Raw genomic sequence first — 7813 nt, 5'->3', positions numbered from 1 at the left:
ACCTGGCTTACCCACCTCTACGTGGGACTTAGTACAATTCAGGTGGGCTGCACTACTCGTTTAAGTCTAGGCCATATATACAAATGGTTAATCCATCATTTTCTTGAGCCCACTTTCATTTGTTATCTACTACAAGTAAAGTTGAAGTTTGGTGCCGTCTAGCCCTTATTTGGGTCAAGTGATGGTCCAGCATTGTCCATTTTTTTTTCTTATTTTGGTACCGTAAAGAAGGTAACAAACTATACGTTAATTTTTTATGGTAATTTTTTTGTTTTAATCTATGAAATCGCGTAGATTCACCGCCTCAACGCACGTAACCTTCAATGCTCGGGTTTGACCAACACCTGGGTTTTACTGGCCGACGTTACCCCATTAGTCCACCTCAACTTTTATATAATTTTTTGCTTTAGTTTCGGTATCGTAACGAATGTAACCGAACGAATTTTTATTATTTCCGGTACCGTAAACGAACATGAAGTAAATCGATCAAATTTCCGTAGACTTTCCACCTCAATGACCGAAACTGATAACGCTAGGGGTTTTACCAACGTTGCTTATACCGTAACGACCATAGCCGACACTAACTGAATTCGCGTCGACTCACCGTCGTAAAGCTCGGGTTTTACCAAGCCCAGGCACCAATAGCCGGGCTTTGTAGACCGAATAATTATGTTATTTTTTTAATAATATGTTATACGAATGCCACTGCTTTTTTTTTTGTTTTGTTTTTATTTTAAACATGTTAATTTAATGAATTTTTTTATGTTTAGTTTCCATAACGTAACGAACGTAGCCAATATCCACCAAATTCACGTTTGACTTCCGCTATTACACCCGGATTTTATCAACAAATTTGGTCGCGCAACGCACGGATAATTTACTAGTTACTAGTAATAAGTAAAGTGCATCCTAAATCCTTCATAAGTTGCATTTGAACTAGTGCTTTTCTTTTTCACTTATCAAATGAACTACAACTTGAGCATTAAATATCAAAGATTCGATGTTAAAACTCACAACGTTCCATAACCTGCCACATCAAGACCATAGTGGGCGCTTTTGAGATTGTGGAAAGGAGCCTTTCACCTTTTCTCAAATAGCTAAAGTTGGTAGTCTTGTACATTATGTAATGGATCATCAACCAAGTTAGATTTCAACATAATTGGTTAAATGGCAACTACATTGAGCCTAAGTAGTTGGAATCTTAATACAGAATAAATGATAATTTATATAAGTTGCTTACTAATTTTCTTTTGAACGGCAAGTTAGTTTACTACTTAACTAACTATATTAATGCACCAATGATTAATTCCAACATAACTTGCAAAAGGTAATAAATTAATTTATTAACCCATCATAAATAAAAATAATAATAACTATTATTAGATCATATCATCATTCAATTTATTATTATTCCACCAAATATAATATTGTTTTTAACGGCAATTTTATAAAGAGGCTAGAGGAGAAATTAACAAAAAAACTCAAGGCAAAACCAACGAAACAAACAAGACAAACTAAACATCATAATAAACCTCAAAGAAACTAAAATAGGTATACCCGAAACAACCATCAACCTAGGAATCTATAATAAGTATACGTATAAGTGGTCTTCATGTGGTTTCCCCATTAACACATTAAACGTATGTTGGATAATTGTTTGGCGTGTGACCCTCAAAGTAAATATATTAAAAGCAACATGAATATGTGTTAATTAGATCCTAACATTTTTTAAGTAATGAGTAAAATGACTAAACTGATGTGTGTACGTGTACGTGCGATGCATGTGTGTGGTTTGGACAAGAACACATCATCGACGTTGCCCCCGTTGGCCACCACCTCTTCTCATTTTAACTTCACAGTGATGACCTTCTCATTCTCCAACAGAACACATCCCAGAATGGACAACCAACAAAGCATCTACCGTTTCTGAAACAGGTCATCGTCAATTGTGGAGACAGTTTGGAACAAGGTCATCAACCACACATAAACCCTCCTTAACGATTATGGTGGTGGCGAGTAGATGTGGATCTTCGAAACCTCTTCCTAATTTTCTGGTGGTGGTGGTGGCGAGTAGATGTCGAAGATCCCAATATTTCAACTGATGGTGGTGGTTGATTTCAAATAATGGCGGTGGTGTCTGGTTTCAAATTGAGTGATTGAGGTAGGAGCTGATAGTAGGGATGAGCGTTTTCGGTACCAGTACCGATATTTCCTGAATTTTACATGAAATATAGGTACTAGTACCGAACCAAAGATTTTGGTACCAGTATCAAATATTTCAAATTTTCGGAATCGATACCGATACTATCCGAAGCTCACCCCTAATTGGTAGTGATGGTTGTGAATGGTGGATGATGTGTGCGACGGTGTTGGAAATGTAGCCCCCCACCCCCAAGTCCCCAACTCACATATATTAATATTAATTAAGTATGTCTCATCTTTTTAATATTCAGTTTCTTTACTTTTTTTTATTATTAGGGGTAACGACCAATGATCGAGGTTTCATTTGTGCAAACTATTTGATTAAAGGCGTAATTTTCTAACTTCTTTTTATGACTTTTGATCGAGGTTTCACATATATTACTTTATTACTTTTTTTATTATTTTTTGGGTCAAAACCAAAATATATGCATTAATACCACAAGGTGGATGTTTTAATATAAAACATGAAAGAAGCCTGTTTTAATTTTTTGTCGTACAAGTTCAAAAGTGACAACACATGAATGTTGCCGTTTTGGATAATACACATCAGCTAACTTAGTTACTCAACAAATTAGCAATAATTAATAAAAGTTTCACAATAATCAAGGAGCAAACAACTTGATATAATGTTATTTATTATTGAGATTGGCAACACTAAACCAGTATCGATCAAGAAGATAAACAGACTGCTTGAAGTCATATGCTCATAACATGGATAAGCAAAGATTCGATATGACCTATAAGTTCGTCATCCACAAGCGAGAAAATATCTTTACTTTTATATAAAGCATCGCCGATCCGTCCTAAGTTGATGACACATTTTTTTAGAGGCATTGGAACATTATTACACGCGAAGGTTTCTTGGGTGAAATCTTTCCATGCATCTTCAATTTGATTTTTAAATATGTTGCGGGTGTACTCCTCCATGACATCATATTGCTTCATGTAGCAATCTATAGTAGATGCAACATTCATTCTTTCTTTTTCTTCCTGCACTTCTAGTAAAGCCATAAATAGCTAGCTAGCTAGCAAGGACGTCTTTGAGAATTGATAAAAAATTTTGGTCAAAAACGGGTAAAATTTGGGTCTTAAGTAAAATATAAATTCGATAACTTATATACAAAAAAAAGTAAATAATACAATAGTAACTATGATTTCTTTTCTTAAAAATGGCTTGGTGTTGTTTACAATTTTCGGGCCTATCTGGGTTATCGGCCCTAGGACCGTCAACCACCCGCCCCCTATTGGTGACACCCTTGCTAGCTAGCATTTCAAATGAGCAAGATAGATGTGTGAACACCAAAAAGATATCTATAAATCGAGCAAGATAGATATATGGATCCACCACTGTTTCAAACGAGCAAGAAGTCATAATAACCAACTAGTATTTTTGTTGTAAAAAACAACATTAATTAAACAACCAAAAAAATGTATAATGCATACGAATAACAAATCTACCTTTCGGGCGCAAAGATCATCCATGAGTCTGCCAATTACACCTGTAACTTTGATAAGACAAGGATGTGTAAGAACCCATTTAAACGTCTCATCTGTCACCATATCACCCATGCCCACAAAACATGTTGCTATAAGCATGTAGCATCCGCTTGTCACTATTGAAACCGACATGTGCTCCTCTATTGTTGGTACATACCCCTCATGAGCCCATTTTGCTTCCATCATAATGCTTCTAACAAACTCTTTCATCTATGATCTATATAGTTAGTCACATGCACCAAAATTTTTTCGTTCTAGCTAAAATTAAAATAGTAGTGTTAGCCGAGTTTGTTGTCTATTGTAAATTATAATTATTAGTAGTCTATCTATCATTTATTTTTATATTTGTTTGTTAGTCATTATTCTATCTCTACTTCGAATATTAGGATAACTAAGAATATTAGGATAACTAATATTGATAATTTATCATTATATATCATTAGTTGGCTAAGATTATCATTATCATTTTCATTGTAATCTCTCTATATACATTAAAGATTTGTTTTCGATTTCAATGTACATGAAATATTATTAGCTTTATTGTTTTGTTCTTTGTTTCATTTTTCATTTCTTTTTTGCTTTATCGTAGTCATTTTCATGTAATCTCTATATACAGAGATGTTTTTAGTTATTTAGTACACATAAATTATTATTACCTATGTCGTTTTGTTCTTCGTTTCAATTCATTGGGTACGAATTAATAATTCAAAAATGAAAGTTAACAAAACTAACCGATTCTTTGGCGTAGTTAAGACGATATGCGTCTCCACCCATGATATTTTCCATTTCTTTGTAAACATCAAGAAGTCCTTGGTATATATGTTTCATGTATTCCGGAAGCATATCTATGCATTTTATTGACCACCTGGTAAGTGACTTCCTTGATTAGTTTCGGTAGTTGAGCTAAATGCTTTAATACATCTTGTACATATACAGCGCACATGAATACCTTTGAATTGCTTCAGTAAAAATCTTAAGTTCTTCGTAAGTACCATAAATATCATAAGTGTCGTCAAGAATTGTCGCCATTGAGGTAACTTTTGCTAAGAAAATTCTAGCATGCGAGTATTTTGGCTCAATGTATAGACCAAGTGAAACATTCAACTAATCTATCTCTTGCATAAGGTATATTGTTTGGGACATCAAGATGTTTCCACCATCTACAATAAACTAGCTCACATGGTGATGCATGTACACGAATGAAAGTAGTATAATCGATAGGATGGGTTACGCGAGTCTACGTTTATACCTGGAAAGTTGGCTAAGCTCCTCCCTATGCAATGATTGAAGCAAGTTGAACGCTAACTTGGCTAGTTCAAGTAAAGACTTGTTAAGAAAATCTTGTTGCTCGTAGAAAGGAATGTAACGCACAGCTTCTAGTCTTGGCAACCTTTTTCGTATAGGTTGCTTTAGTGCCTCTTGTATATGAGTAGACAACTTAGAGTTGGTCTCAGTAATATCCTTTGCTATTTGGTTAAGACGATTTCTTGTAAAGACAAGAGCATCTTCTAATACTACTTCACCGTGCACTCCCAAATATGCTGCTTCATATAACTCAATCAAGCCTTGGACGTCATTGGTTAATGAGTCCTTAAAGCACCCACTTTCGTCTTTGTATTCATTAAAAATGTCTGTTTCAGTTCAAATCAAAGAAGCTTCTTTTTATTCAACATTATTATTAATCGAATGAATGTTTAATTACTAACCACACGATACATAGAAGCCTTGCTGTCGTAGTATTCGAAACCAAAGAAAAGGGCTTCCATTGTTCCAGTTGTCACCATATTCGTCATAAATATGTGGCTTCCATTGTTCCAGTTGTCACCATATTCGTCATAAATATGTTGCAAGGCCTTATCAATATCTTCTTCAAAAAGATAGGCTATACCAAGACGTTGGATCACATCAATGAGTTCTAACAAATTGGTGTGTTCCGTTTGAATATCTAAAAATGACTTGATATCTTTTCTCACATAGTTGGTCTAGTTTTTCACTCTTTGTTCTAGTTTAACTTGCTCTGCTATTGGCTACATTCAAATATTATTTACAAATTATTTTATTGTTAAATAAGCATACTCTACTGTTTTTATTAAGCTCTAGTAAGAACTTTGTACCTTGTCATAGATGAGAAACTGATCCCCCCAAACATTAGGATGATAATTAGTGAAGAAACGTGGATCGACTTACTAGTATACGATCAACTTTCCTCGGGTATGAGTGTGCTATATCACTGATGGTTTTCCAGAATATGAATTCTTCCACCTACAAAACGAGCAGCACCGTGAACTTACCCCTCAGAAAGGGACAGAGGGGTCCTCTTTGGGGTAACCCTCCGGTGTGAGAATAAGATATTGTAGGAGAAGATAATAATAATCTGAAAGTGAGTAAGGACTTAGAATGTATTTTCTTGCTTACCTCCCACTGTGGAGGTGGTGTGGTATTTATAGTATTAGGGTTTCCAATGATTGGGCTCAGACCCAATTAGGGCCTTTTTGGCCTCCTCCTACTGCTTCGCGCCACGTGTCCTTAGGACACCTGGTGCTTTTTCATTGATTATTCTCTGACCAAGGTATTTCACCTGACCCATGTGTAATCACGTGGTAGCACATGGGCTTTGCTGAGTTGTCCACCCTTCATTGGCAGCTGTCAACATCAGCATATTCTTTATTCCTTAAAGGATACCTTCTGGAAGGTTGTCTGATGAGCACAATCATGGTTGTCCTTATCCTGATTTGGATAAGGACGTGGTTGATTGTGTGCATGTGTGATATGCGCCTATCCTGGGGATGCGCGAGGTCTTCTCTTTATTCTCACGCGCAGATGTTTCATGCGCAAATGTGATATGCGCGAGCATGTGATATGCGCAAGCATATGTAATATGCGTGAGCATATGTGATATGCGCCACGCGCAGATGTGATATGCGTGAGCGTATATGATGCGTGAGTATATGCGATGCGTGAGCATATGTGATGCGTGAGCATATGCGATATGCGTGAGCATATGTGATGCGTGAGCATATATGATATGCGTGAGCATATGTGATGCGTGAGCATATGTGATATGCGCCACACGCATAGGTTTTGGCTTTGCGTCCTCATGACATCCTGATTTCAAGCCTCTTGTCTATATCTTGTGGGTTGACCCGCCCCGCTCAATGTTAAGGCGGGTGCATACCTCTTCAATTAGCATTGGGGCGAATTACTTCTTGTTCGATAGACATGATGAAATGTTTTCACTTAGCATAGAGGAGAGTTAAAACACTATTTATTGAGTTGGGATTGTCAATGTCACATCCATTTATCACCTCTTCATAAATTTCTGAAATTTGAAATTATTTAACAAAAATTCCGCATTATATATATATGTGTGTGTGTGTGTGTGTGTCACAGAAGAGTGGAATTTGATCTGAGCCGTCCGAATAATTCAACCTAGATTAAATTTCATCCGTCTGATAATAATAAAAACTTCTTTCCATTTTTCATCACGTGTTTGCTCAATCTTACAAGCGGTTTTCCCTCATCCCCACTCCTATTTTGCTCCGGCATACATGGTTGCAACACACATTCATATCTCAGAATCCTATCGACGTACAATCACATTCATTCATCTTCCAAATTCAGTTCAATTCCATAGCTAACCGGAAGGTGATCGCTTTAACCGCCGTCAATCGACAGCAACCATTTGATTTAGGGCTGGGTGTTTGTTTGATGATTCTGATATTTAATTTTGGCATCAATGTTGGATTAATTTTGTGACTTTTGGTCCTCTACACTTGATGGAATGGTCTAAAGGTTTTTCTAATTATTTTGATTGATGATGCCAAAGAGGAGGAACATGAAATGAAATTGAAGTACTAATTCTAATTTAAATATGTTCTCAGTTCTCACACATTCAAGTATCATTACTTTGGGTGTTCAAAATTATGATGTGTTCAAATCTGCTTGCATCTTAATTTTGTAAAGGAAGGAATCTCAGTCAGTCAATCAGTTGAAACAATCATGGTTCTAATTTTCTACACTTAGGGGTGGCAATCTTGACCCAAACCATTTTAAATGAGTCAATTTGGGTTGTTTTAAAAATAAAATGGGTTGGTCTGGGTCAGAAATTTTAACT

General features: G+C 36.0%; 1 pseudogene; it reads right to left on the bottom strand.

Moving 5' to 3' along the window:
• Positions 1–2855: 2855 nt before the first annotated feature.
• LOC143596647 (beta-caryophyllene synthase-like) lies at positions 2856–6920 on the bottom strand (annotated as a pseudogene).
• Between the last annotated feature and the right edge of the window lie 893 nt (positions 6921–7813).

This window comes from Bidens hawaiensis, unplaced genomic scaffold, assembly GCF_021521415.1.
Source record: "Bidens hawaiensis isolate Kalapana, Puna unplaced genomic scaffold, B.hawaiensis_p1.1 tig00046822_1, whole genome shotgun sequence".
Lineage (NCBI taxonomy): Eukaryota > Viridiplantae > Streptophyta > Magnoliopsida > Asterales > Asteraceae > Bidens > Bidens hawaiensis.
This window is presented reverse-complemented; position numbering and strand designations above follow the sequence as displayed.